Here is a 13,835-nt window from a genome sequence, read left to right as displayed (position 1 = left end):
GCTGTAACCATTGATATATATGCATTAGGGAGGCAGTCATGAAAGTGGTACCTAGAAGAGAAGAAACCAGATCCTCTAACATCACGAAATGATGTTAGGGAAGCTACAGTACCCTGACATCCCTTCTTCACATCCATATGATTAAGCCTAAAATAATTTGAATTAATTTGCAAATTACAAATCTACTATATACATTTATAAAAATTACATACAAACAAAATTATGGTGCAATAAAATTAATTTCGGATTTTATTTTCTATGAACAGTAATTGCGCACATTATATTTGCTACAGTGTCCGTGACATCCCTTCTTCGTTTTGCACTGGGATTGCACTGTAGCTTCATGACATCCCTTCATGATGTTAGAGGATCCGTTCCCAGAAGAGAAGCCACTGCGGCCTGACCTGAATGTCTCTAGTGCAAGGTGTAGTATAGAACTGTAGATCGATCATGGGCATCTTCCCGATGATGTTCTATCTGTTGGTAGTCGGGTTACTAGGACAGCCAACGGCTCTAGCATCTGGAGCTGTAACAAGCCAGCAGAGCCCTGAGGGGAACTGGGCGCAACCATCACGTACCGGTGGCACACTTGCTGGCTGCCCAACGAACTGCGGCAACCTGAGCTTCGCCTGTCCGTTCGGCATCGGATCCAGGTGCTCCCGAGGGCCTGACCTCAACCTCACTTGCGACGACACAACTCAGCCCCCGAGGCTCTTCTTGCACGACGGCATCACCGAGGTGATCGAATTCGACAATCTTCTTTCTGTTTATAACACTATCCATGCCTCCTTGCATACCATCCACATGAAATCTGGTGTCAGTGTCTACAACTATTCTTTGGAACCACCTGGGGGTCCTTCTCTCTTTCATCCTTTGTTCTAAACATTACCAGCTGTGACATGGGGGTATACTCTGTCGTAGACAATGCTACCATGTTGAAATGCTGCACTGCATGTCTGGATCCAAGAACCCCAGAGATGGTGGCTATGCACAACTGTAAAAATACATACGGATGTTGTCGTATTAAAGTCTATGGTAACATCAGTTTTCAGTTCAAACTAGCAGGGCCACCCGCGCATTTGCGCGGCTAGAAGTTTTGAGTTTACAATTTCATATATTAGAAGCTATATATTTCTCTATAAATATTTTTTATATTTTATAATAAACATTGTATACTATCATACGCTTTTAAACTGTGCATTTAGCTAATTTAGGGCATTCATAATATGTGTTAAAACTAACAAAGGTTTTTTACTGATAATGAATAGTATAGAACAATCACATGTAAATATGCACATGTGAAAAGGTACATCTTTAGATCAAATGTATGCTCCAAGAATTCATATAGTTATGTATATGCATTGCTGATGCTTTGTCTGGCTACATTACCTAAGTATATAGTTGTTATTTTACTTGGAAGATTTTAATGCTATTTCAAAATTTTGTTTTATTCTTCCTTGAGAAACTTGAAATTTTTTATGAGGTTAACCGCGATTCGAAGTATGTAGCCATTCCAAATATAGTTTTGAATTGAATTTATCTCTCTCTCTCCCTCAATCTCTCTCCCTCTCCCTCTCCCTCTCCCTCTCTCTCTCTCTCTCACACACACACACACATACACACATCCATTTGATTGAGCAGTTCTAAAATGGCCCCTTTGATTAGCCACCTTCAAAAATATCTCATGCGCAAGTACCACGGATTGGTGGCTCTCTATTTTAGCCTCCCGGCCAACTTTCTTTATTGGTCCAATGTCATCTCCATAAGTTACTACATTAAACCCCTAGGCTCCCCTGAATGTTGTATGCCCAGTTTTTGCTCCCCTGAATTTATTGTAAACATTCGTCCACATGAAAGGATACTATCGCCTTTACCAAATTGATATTGTGAAACTAATACTTTAGATTACTGTAGAAAAATGTAAATAATGTTCATTAAAAATGGAAAACTTTGGTACACTAAATTTGATCGTATTTTAATTAAAGTTCATGTCACTTTCGGTTAAAAAATTCAAACAGATGGTTGTAGATAGTACCTTCTATCTTTTCTTAGATGACTTATTTTGCGGGGAATTTTTCCTAGGATGATAGGACTGTGTGTGTACAGGTGAAGCAATCAAGAATGTGTAGCTACCTGATTGTCACTGACAATAATTCATATATTTTCTTGGAGGTATGGGACAGGTCCGATACACATATGTCATTTGTGTCTGCCACCAGGTCCTAAATTTCATTGCTGGTATGGGACCTAAGTGCATGATGTACGTCGTAACACCTTTTCACCTGGTTTGTGTGCATCATTTGGCACTGGCACGCCGTACTACATGGACTGACCAAGTAGCATCCCGTTCTGCCCAGTCTTGTCCGCTGTCACGGAGGCCGAGGAAGTGCCTGATTGCAAGAGCAAAACTCCCTTGTGCATCTCGCGGAGACATGTTGCCAGTGCAATCTATACATGTGACGGCCGACAACCAAGTCAGGTCTTCATGCTTGCAATAAAAATCTTGGGTGGCAGCGCAATTGATTGCGCAGCCATGCCGGACAACCTGGCCGGCTCTTTGTGCGACCATGACATTGACGGCCTCCCGGATGGGTCGCGTCATCACTAAATTTCCTATCGTCCTGCCATCCCAGATCTCCGTAATGCCTAATTTCTCAACAAAGGAGCACGCCGCTGAGCACTCTCCACGTCATCGACCTAGCATCGTATGTGTGTAGACACATGTGCAATGTGAGATTTATTTTTTGAAAAACAACTGGACTTTCTTCATGGACAGAGAGGAGGCTAGACTTTCCTTTATATTTCTTGTATATTTACTGGATTATGCGTGTTTGCTTTTCCCCACGGAAAGAACAGCCTGTATGTTTCCTTTTCCATCATGCGTACATGACATTGCACGTACGTGCAATGTGATTTTTTTTGAGGGAGAGCTAGCGTGCCTTTTTCTTGCACATACGTGCAACGTGAGACTTTTGTTTTTGAGGGAGAGCTAGCGGGCCTTTCTTTTTTTAGGTAGACGTGACATGATCTACGTGACCTAGACTTTCGTTTTTATTTCCTTGTAGGTTTAGGTGACATGATCTACATGTGATTGTTTTTTAAGTTAACGTGTGATTGTTTTGGACAACGTTTTTTAATAGAGTAGGCTTAGAGACATGTACGTGACATGCCAAACTGTTTGACATGACTTTATTTTTACGTAACGTTACATCTTTTAAATCTTAACCGTTGATATCTAAAATTGATGGTCGAGATAATATAATCTATGTGGGCGAACGTGATGGCTTGTTTGCCTCTTGTCTACAACTTTTTTTAATAGAGTAGGCTTAGAGACATGTACGTGACATGCCAAACTGTTTGACATGACTTTATTTTTACGTAAAGTTACATCTTTTAAATCTTAACCGTTGATATCTAAAATTGATGGTCGAGAAAATATAATCTATGTGGGCGAACGTGATGGCTTATTTGCCTCTTGTCTTAATTATATAATACATAGATAGATAGATAGATTTGGCTCAAACCACGGCCAAAGCAACATTGATGCACGCTCTAACCAGACCTCTCAACTGTGGGATAGAATCAGCATAACTAGTGATGGGCTGAGTGGCTTTCAGCTATCGTGGCAGATAGTTGACAAATCCAACTGTGTTGCTGCCAAGCAAAACAGGACAGACTATGCCTGTATCAACGAATATACCGAGTGCACTGATAGCACAACCGATTTCTGCATCAAAGATGCCGAGTGCAGTGGCCCAAGCGATGGCTACACCTGCAAGTGCAGAACTGGCTATACAGTTAACCCCACATTCATCGCTACACCTGCAAGTGCAGAACTGGCTATACAGGTAACGCCTACATTAAAGATGGTTGCTCAAATGATAGAGGTGAATTCTCTTTTCCTAATCCAGACCAAACATACAGGTGTTGTCGGATTTTGGGTTCCGGTAAAACCCTTAAGGTTCGAACACTGGGGTGCGCACAAAGATCTCTTTCCCTCTCTAGCTCGCACACTCTATGATCTCACGTCCTACCTCGACGAAACCAAAAAACACGATACATAAGATTTATACTGGTTCGGGCCACCGTTGTGGTGTAATACTCTACTCCAGTGTGGTGTGATGTATTGCCTCTTGGGCTTAGGATGAACAATTACATGGAAAAAACAGCCTCACGAGGAGAGGTGTTCTTGTACTTGGTGAACTTGAGTGGTTGGGGGATGATCTGGATCCGATCAGGATGCCTCCCTACGGTGGTGGCTAGTCCTATTTATAGAGGCCCCGGTCCTCTTTCCAAATATTGAGCAGGAAAGGATCCCACAATGGTCAAATTCGAAGGGGGGCAACTAGTACAAACTATCCTGAAAAAAATAGTCTTCGCCTGCCAAAAGCTCTGGTGGTGACGTCGTCTTGGGCTCCACGGTGACCTCCGTCCTGCCGTCCTGCTGGTGTTGGTCTTGTTGCACCGATATGGAAACCTTTGCCTAATGTCTCGGGACTCCTCGTCTGCGCTAGCCCCTTTAGCACCAAAGAGGAAACGAGGACACTGCGCGCGCTGGCGCCCGCCTGGCTCCAGTCGTCATGGCTTGCGTCACAGAAATCTCGCGAGGTGTCCCTTGCCTTGATCTCTCCGCCCCTCGCGAGCCAGCCTGGTGAGGCCGCCCCTGAGAAGGTCTTGCATCGTCCGCCTTGCGAGGCTTGGCCCCTCGCGAGGGTCTTGAGTGTTTGCTGGTGAAGATGGGCCGTACAGGGTCGCTGGTGGAGCCACGCAGCGGGCCGCAGGAAGGCAAGTCTGGGGACCCCCGTTCCCAGAACCCCGATAGTAGCCCCCGGGCCCAAGGCGCGCTCGGGCTTGGCTTCGAGGCGAAGCCAAAGGGCAAGTGCGGAGCGCCGCGTGCCCCAACAGCCTACGGCCCAGCTTGACATGTGGCGATCGATTGGACGTGGGCGGCCCCGCTTCCCCATGCAGCCTTGATATCCGCCTGACTAGGCGGCCACGGCGTCCCACACAGTTATTTCCTCCTTGCTGGCAACGCACCCCCCAACTCCTTCGCTTCCTCTCCCAATCCAACCTGAGCTCAGTCCTCCCCATCGTCATGGCGCCGAACCGGACGGAGAAAGCGAAGAAGCCCCTGTCCTCAGCCAACCCACCTCTTGTCGTCGAGCCCACCGTCGGCCGATCGCGGGTGCTCAATGAGGAAGCCATGGACAAGGTCCGCCTTGCGCTCGCCACCAGCTTCAACGAATGGGGAGGGTCGGCGGCCTGGCCGGCGTCCCGAACTTCTGTCGATAGAGCAGTCACCGAGGTCCAGTTCTTCGTCAACGCCCTGTGCGCCGGTCTGATCCCCCGCTACTCCGCCTTCTTCAACGTCGTGCTTTCCCATTACCATTTTCATCTGCTGCACTTGGATCCCCAATCTGTCGCTCTTCTTGCCGTCTTCGCCTTTATCTGCGAGGCCATGCTGGGCATCACCCCCTCCGTGGCCCTTCTGCGCCATTTCTTCTCGTTGCACCTAACCGACCCCCGGCAATGCTCGGGGTGCCTGAGCTTCCAGGCCGTGGCGATGACGGCCGACTCGGGGATCGACTTCGAGCTCCCGCCATCTACGAGTGGGTTGTAGACGCGGTGGGTGTATGTGGATGTCGGAGTGCTCAGCCCTTTGCTCTCGCCTCCGTTCCCAGCTCCGGCTGGGCTCACGAGAAGCTTATGAGCCCCCGCCTTGCCTTCGTCTGGCTCCGGCTGAGGAGGTTGAAAGACCTTGGCTTGACCGCGCCCATGGTGATGAAGGAGTTCCTCCGATGCCGCGTCGCCCCACTCCAGCGCCATTCCCAGCCGATGTGGGCCCTATCTATCGTCCCGGATCGCATGATGCTCCAGGAGTCAGAGCTTCCGCTTGAGGCACGAAGAACGGTGCTCGAGATCCTGGCGGGCTACCCCTCGCCAGCCGATATGCCACCGGTGGGCTGTCTCTTGTACTGTTGCTTGAACAAGGTGGAGTTCGCGGGGCAGATGCCCCCTTTTGACGAATAGGGGTTGCGTCCGGTTGGCCTTAAGGGTCCCGCGAGAACGCTGTCACCGTGGTTCCCCTCCTTGTCTTCGGCACCGAACTTGCCCCAAGAGTGGATGCAGGGGGCAAGCACCACCGGAGGCTGGAGGCGCGGGCGCCGAGGCGTCGAAGCCGCCCGCAGTCCCTGAGGCGTCATCTTCGGGAGCCTACAACACTCACGCTGAGGTGGCGGCTGAGGGGGCGACGCAACCCGCTGCTCCCGAGGCCTCTAGAGGCCGTCACAAGGCGGTGCTTGATGGCTCTCCCCAGCTTTGCGCTCATGAGTTCACCTCCTTGGGCGCTTCACCAGCCGCGCCCTGCGCTGGTCGGCACGCCCAACGCTTCGGCCGGCTCCGTGTAGACTTCAATGCGCTCCGCAAGAGGAAGGGGTCCCCAAGCTGCAGCAGCGGCGCTTTCCGGCTGTTGAAACAGAGGAAGTACATCGCCATAGATGAGTAAGTACCATATCTTTGTAATTCCTTGAGTGCTGCTTCCCTTATCTTCAGGATCCCCTCTGCTAAGGCCGCGAAGCCCCTCGCGAAGCAACCTCCTCCTGCCTCGGATCTCCCGCTGGCCATGGGCGTCCCGGGCCAGCATGCTGCCCCCGTCGCGAGGTCGGCTGGAGAGGCAGACGCACTAGCTTGGCGCCTTGAGCCCGCGCTCCTACAGTCTCTTCTTCGTGGCCTCGTCGGGGGAGTGACGAGCGTGCCAAGGGCTCCTCCTATGGTTATAGACGGCGGCCGGAGGGCTTCGGTCTTGGTTCCTCCTTTGAGCAGCGAGACTCAACCCAACTGGGCTCCTGCCGAAGCCCAGTCGGCGACCGGAGGGGCGCCAGCCCCCAGCCCCCTGCAGGAAGGGGGAGCGCCGCTTCAGATCCCGTCGACGGCCCCCGCTGTGGAGGACGGAGTCGGCCGAGCGCTCAAGGTTGCGCACGAACGAAGCTTCGTCCGCCACGAGCTCTTCCGGGAGGAGATGTGTGTCGGTGTCAAAACCGGCGGATCTCGGGTAGGGGGTCCCGATCTGTGCGTCTAAGGTCGATGGTAACAGGAGACAGGGGATACAATGTTTTACCCAGGTTCGGGCCCTCTCTATGGAGGTAATACCCTACGTCCTGCTTGATTGATCTTGATGAATATGAGTATTACAAGAGTTGATCTTCCATGAGATCGTACTGGCTAAACCCTAGAGGCCTAGCTTGTAAGGTTATGATAATCAGTATCCTCCGGACTAAGTCCTCCAGTTTATATAGACACCGGGAGGATCTAGGGTTACACAAGGTCGGTTACAAAGAAAGGAATCTACATATTTGATCGCCAAGCTTGCCTTCCACACCAAGGAGAGTCCTGTCCGGACACGGGTGCAGTCTTCGGTCTTCATATCTTCACAGCCCATCAGTCCGGCCCATGGCTAACAGGCCGGATGCCCGAGGACCCCTTAGTCCAGGACTCCCTCAGTAGGCCCCGAACCAGGCTTCAATGATGAGGTGTTCGGCGCGCAGATTGTCTTCGGCATTGCAAGGCGGGTTCCTCCTCCGACGTCTTCCAAGTTATGTATTCGGCTTTCAATTCAATGCCGCACCCCTCGGCTTCTATGCATCGATGACTTCAGCTTCCACGTGTCGGGCGAATGCGGACGGTCAGGGTATTTCTTTTGCAAATAACACCCCGGCCATGCAAGGAAGAGCGTATATTTAAAGAGATTGGGTCTCAGATCCATTCGGCACCACGCGGAGAAAATCCTCGGAGATTGCCAGGAAAGGCCATTCCAACATGGCTAGCATTCCCCGCTTCTCCTCCTGTTCCGACCCAGAGAAAGGCGAGTGGGAGAGGTGCTCTGTGTCCCATAGTCAATTAGCGAAGTTGCAAACGCAGGGATTTCTCCCCCCTGCGGATCTGATCCCTATTCGAGCAGGGTTGGCTTCCTTCAACGGCAAAACCCAGGCGGAAGATTTCCCCAATCCATCTGCGGGGGAACGAGTGTGCTTCGTCCCCTATCTGCTAAGGGGCATGGTATTTCCAATTCACCCATTCCTCCAAGGTCTTCTGGAGTATTACGACCTCTAGCTACACAATTTTACCCCAGCCTCCATCCTGCACATTGCGGGTTATGTAGCTTTATGCGAACTATTCCTGGGTTGTGAGGCCCATTTCGATCTATGGAGAAGGTTGTTTTGTCTTGTCCCGCACAACCACGAGGGATTCATATTTGAAGTGGGTGGGGCTGAAATATGGCGCATTGTTGAGACCAGATACCTATCCGGCACACCGAAGAAAGCTTCTGAAGAGTGGACCTCTGAATGGTTTTATATTGACGACTTCACTCTTCCTGACCCAGTCCGGATGGGCCTCCCTTAATTTTCAAGTGCTCCGTTGAAGAAACGCCATAGCTGGCGTCCTCGAAGCCTTGAGGAAGAGGATAGCAGAGAGATCAGTCTGCTGCTGGGTAAGATTATGATGCTCGCCCAGTCCGGATTGTCAATAGTCGAGGTAATGGCGGTCTCCATAACGCGCGGGGGGGGGGGGGTCCAACCACTCCAATATAGAGGGATACCCATGTGGCATTACAATGGGGAAGACGACGCCTCCCGCTGCGGTCGGAAGGGCCCGAAGACTCCCGCCGCTCTGGCCAAAATATTGGCCGAACTGTATAAAGGGGAGCAGGAGGAGTTCACCCATCTCCAAAATCGAGACGGGTTTTCCATGTACTTAGCTGATATAGCTGAGATTGCAAGTATGTTGACGGGCCGTCCCGAAGAGGAGGTGTCCGGATCATCAAGTGATCTTCTACAAGGGCTATCGCAGTTACACGAGCAAGGTTGGCAGGCAATGCGGAGTGTAGCCAAGGCCTTATGGCCATCCGCCTCCCCTCCAGGGAGTATGGAGAAGCTTGTAGAGCTGTTCAAGGGAGCACGGCAGCGTATCTGACTATGGAAGATATCGGCCTACCGAGAGGGTGCGCGAGTGGCCTGGGCCATGGTAAAAACGCGGTATACCAAGCTAGATCCGAATCACATGGCCCGGGTCGGACCGCTAGGGTCAAATGGGGAAGAAATTCCCGTTAGTTTAGTATATGACCAAGTAGAGGTGGCCGCGAGATATTCCCAATAGGATTGTAAGTTAGACCACCTGTTGGACGGTATAGAGGAGGAAGTCTTTAAGTCCTAAGTGACTATGTACTTTCCTTCTAGCTGGATTGTAAAAACAATTGTCATGGCCGACCTTTTCGCTTCGACCTCTGGACCCGAAGGTGCGAGTGTTTATGAATACCCTAGCGGTAGAATATACCGGGGTATGCATGGGAACCAGGCGTAGGGGTCATAATTGCTTGAACAGACAATGTGTATCCGGCTAGTTATGTTATATTACATTATGTAAGAAACATCTTCCAGAGAGAAAAGTTCCGTTAAGGGTTCCTTTCCCTGGGTGTGCATGCGTTCAATGTGCATGTCCGAACTGTGATTGAAAAAATCGTAGAGTAAGTAACTTCTAGGGTTTCACAATGGAGTGAATGCGGAAACATCTTTAATTCACCGACCGAATATTCCCTTGAGAATGCTAGCTTTTGGCTTCACCCAGTCTGAGGTACACATCCGGATGACCCGGCAGTAACAATCGCAGAGGTGCTCCCTTTATGCCCTAGACGAACTAACGAGAACGTAGGGCATAAGCACAGGAGCCAGTCAACCCAGCTTGGCCAAAACTTAAGTCATATCGATACATATAATGGCGAAGAAAAGGTGCATATGAGAAGAACGCATATGTGGTGAGCATGATGCTCGAAGAATAATAGCAAGCTTCTGTACAAGAAGCCCCCGGGTATAATGGACGTACATATTTGGAGATGTACGCATCAGGGGAGCTCAGTCTAGCCGTACTAAAGCCGTAGGGCTAAAGAGCAAGACGAAAAGAGAGAAAAAACGAAAAGAGAGAAAAAATAACGCTAATAACAGGAGGAAGGAGACGAACACAGAGTTCGGCGCTAGGCATAGAATCGTCGGAGTCTGGCCGCATTCCAGGCGTTCGGCTGTTAGGGAACGTAGTTATTTCAAAAAAATTCCTACGCACTCACAGGATCATAGTGATGCATTGCAGCGAGAGGGGAGAGTGTTTCCACGTACCCTCCTAGACCGAAAGCGGAAGCGTTAGCACAACACGGTTGATGTAGTCATACGTCTTCACGATCCGACCGATCCAAGTACCGAATGCATGCCACCTCCGAGTTCAGCACACGTTCAGCTCGATGACGTCCCACGAACTCTGATCCAGCGGAGCTTCACGGGAGAGTTTCGTCAGCACGAAGGCGTGATGACGGTGATGATGATGCTACCGACGAAGGGCTTCGCCTAAGCATCGCTACGATATAATCGAGGTGGATTATGGTGGAGGGGGGCACCGCACACGGCTGGAATAGATCAATAGATCAACTTGTGTGTCTAGAGGTGCCCCCTGCCCCCGTATATAAAGGAGCAAGGGGGGAGGCCGGCCGGCCCTAGAGGGTGCGCCAGGAGGAGGAATCCTCCTCCTAGTAGGAGTAGGATTCCCCTCTTTCCAGTCCTACTAGGAGGGGGAGAGGAAGGGGGAGAGGGAGAAGGAAAGGGGGGCGCCACCCCCCTCTCCTAGTCCAATTCGGACCAGAGGGGGAGGGGCGCGCGGCCTACCCTACGCCAGCCATCTCTCTCCACTAAGGCCCATAAGGCCCACTATTTCTCCCGGGGGGGGGGGTTCCGGTAACCCTCCGGCACTCCGGTTTTCTCCGAAACCACCCGGAACACTTCCGGTGTCCGAATGTAGTCGTCCAATATATCGATCTTTACGTCTCAATCATTTAGAGACTCCTCGTCATGTCCATGATCATATCCGGGACTCCAAACTACCTTTGGTACATCAAAACACAAAAACTCATAATACCGATCGTCACCAAACTTTAAGCGTGTGGACCCTACGGGTTCGAAAACTATGAAGACATGACTGAGACACGTCTTCGGTCAATAACCTATAGCGGAACATGGATGTTCATATTGGCTCCCACATATTCTACGAAGATCTTTATCGGTCAAACCGCATAACAACATACGTTGTTCCCTTTGTCATCGGTATGTTACTTGCCCGAGATTCGATCCTCGGTATCTCAATACCTAGTTCAATCTCGTTACCGGCAAGTCTCTTTACTCGTTCCGTAATACATCATCCTGCAACTAACTCATTAGTTACAATGCTTGCAAGGCTTATAGTGATGTGCATTACTGAGTGGGCCCAGAGTTACCTCTCTGACAATCGGAGTGACAAATCCTAATCTTGATTTATGCCAACTCAACAAGTACCATCGGAGACACCTATAGAGCACCTTTATAATCACCCAGTTACGTTGTGACGTTTGGTAGCACACAATGTTCCTTCGGTAATCAGGAGTTGCATAATCTCATAGTCATAGGAACATGTATAAGTCATGAAGAAAGCAATAGCAGAAAACTAAATGATCAAGTGCTAAGCTAATGGAATGGGTCAAGTCAATCACATCATTATCCTAATAATGTGACCCCATTAATCAAATGACAACTCATGTCTATGGTTAGGAAACATAACCATCTTTAATTAACGAGCTAGTCAAGTAGAGGCATACTAGTGACATCCGGTTAATACAATTCTAGCATGAATAATAAACATTTATCATGATATGAGGAAATAAATAATAACTTTATTATTGTCTCTAGGGCATATTTCCTTCAGTCTCCCACTTGCACTAGAGTCAATAATCTAGATTACTCAGTAATGATTCTAACACCCATGGAGCCTTGGTGCTGATCATGTTTTGCTCGTGGAAGAGACTTACTCAACGGGTCTGCTACATTCAGATCCGTATGTATCTTGCAAATCTCTATGTCTCCCACCTAGACTAGATCCCAGATGGAATTGAAGCATCTCTTGATGTGCTTGGTTCTTTTGTGAAATCTGAATTCCTTTGCCAAGGCAATTGCACCAGTATTGTCACAAAAGATTTTCATTGGACCCGATGCACTAGGTATGACACCAAGATTTTCAATGGACCAGAATTGAACTCCTTCATCCAGACTCCTTCATTTGGTGTTTCCGAAGCAGCTATGTACTCCGCTTCACACGTAGATCCCACCACGACGCTTTGTTTAGAACTGCTTCAACTGGCAGCTCCACCGTTCAATATAAACATGTATCCGGTTTGCGATTTAGAATCGTCTGGATCAGTGTCAAATCTTGCATCAACGTAACCATGCACTTTTTATGGCCTAGCTAGGTAAGTAAGGGGGGAACCTATATTTATGTTGTTCTCCCTACAACAATGTGCACATGCACTTTTTATGGCCTAGCTAGATCTATATATGTTCCTAGTGTTGCATATGTTTGTGGTGTTGCATATGTGTTTGTGTTTGGAGGTGTACCGGTATTTGAAATGCGATAGTTGCCAATATTTTGCTGGAATGTTGATTCATTTCCGTTTCGGCGAGAATTTTGGCATTAAGCATTCTCTTTGGTCCTATTTTTAGGGAAAGTCATGCCAAATTTTTTCTTGGTTCTAAAATATCATTTTGCTCTACCCCGCAGGCGACCATGGTCCGCATGATGACCAAAGGCATCGTGAATAGGTTTTTGAGGTCCGCGAAGGCCGAGATGCTTCAAAAGAACGAGACGGAGATAAGATGTCCGTGTCGAAGATGCAAGCTGAAGAGCCTTATTGCGGACCCAGAATCCGGGCAGGTGCGGGACCACCTGCTCTTGCGTGGTTTCATGGATGGCTATCGGTGGCAAGGTGATGAAGATGACTACGAAGTCGTCCATGGGGGCCGGGCAAGAAATGAGGAAGGGCAGCAAGACAACCACCGCGGCTCGGGCTGGCGAGAAGACGAAGAATCCCCAGGAGATGATCACGACGGTGATGCTGTACACAGTCATCATGTAGAAGATGCAGGACATGATGATGAGGAAGATGCTGGAGCAGACGACCGGCATGATCATGAAGATGATGATGGCGGCGGAGCAGACGATGCTGGACCATCGATGGGCTGGGTGCAGGACCCTCATATTCAAGAGCTGCTTCTCAAGCAGACGGATAACGCAAGAGCTGCCGCCCGAGAGAAAGCCAAGATGGATCAACTTGAGTTAGACGCGGTTACTCCATTGTATGAAGGATGCAGGCCCGAGGATACCCACCTGAAAGTAACGCTCATGGCTCTGGAGATGAAGGTAAAACACAAAATGACCGATGCATGCTTCGACGAGAACATGTCATTCTGGCACGAACGTCTTCCCAAGGGGAACAAGTGCCCGACCAGTTTGGAGGAGGCGAAGAAAATCATGTGTCCTCTGGATTTATCGCACGTGAAATACCATGTGTGCATGAACAATTGCATCATTTATCGGGACGAGCACGTGGAGTCTACCATATGTCCGGTGTGCGGCGTCACTCGATACAAGAAGAGGAAGAAAGCTCCTCGAAAAGTGGTGTGGTACTTTCCGATCACTCCTTGTCTGCAGCGGTATTTCGCGGACCCTAAGGTAGCAAAGCTCCTGCGTTGGCACGCGGATAGGGAGGAGAAGAAGCGAGAAGATGACGCAAATGATCCGGAGATGGATAAAAAAGACAAGATGCTGAGTCACCCTAAGGATGCGAGCCAGTGGCAAGCGTTGAACTTCGAAGACCCAGAATTTGGGAACGATCCAAGGAACATCGTGCTGGGCGCGAGCACCGATGGAGTCAATCCGTTTGGCAGCCAGAGAAGCACACATAGCACCTGGCCTGTGTTTGTGTGGATGTACAA

The 13,835-nt window shown here is 49.5% G+C and overlaps 1 pseudogene; it reads left to right on the top strand.

The window, feature by feature from the left end:
- Positions 1–450: 450 nt before the first annotated feature.
- Positions 451–13,835, top strand: part of LOC125547369 (wall-associated receptor kinase 4-like) — a 77,855-nt pseudogene continuing 64,470 nt past the window's right edge.

Source organism: Triticum urartu, chromosome 3A (assembly GCF_056163025.1).
Source record: "Triticum urartu cultivar PI428250 chromosome 3A, HENAU_Tu73, whole genome shotgun sequence".
NCBI lineage: Eukaryota > Viridiplantae > Streptophyta > Magnoliopsida > Poales > Poaceae > Triticum > Triticum urartu.
This window is presented reverse-complemented; position numbering and strand designations above follow the sequence as displayed.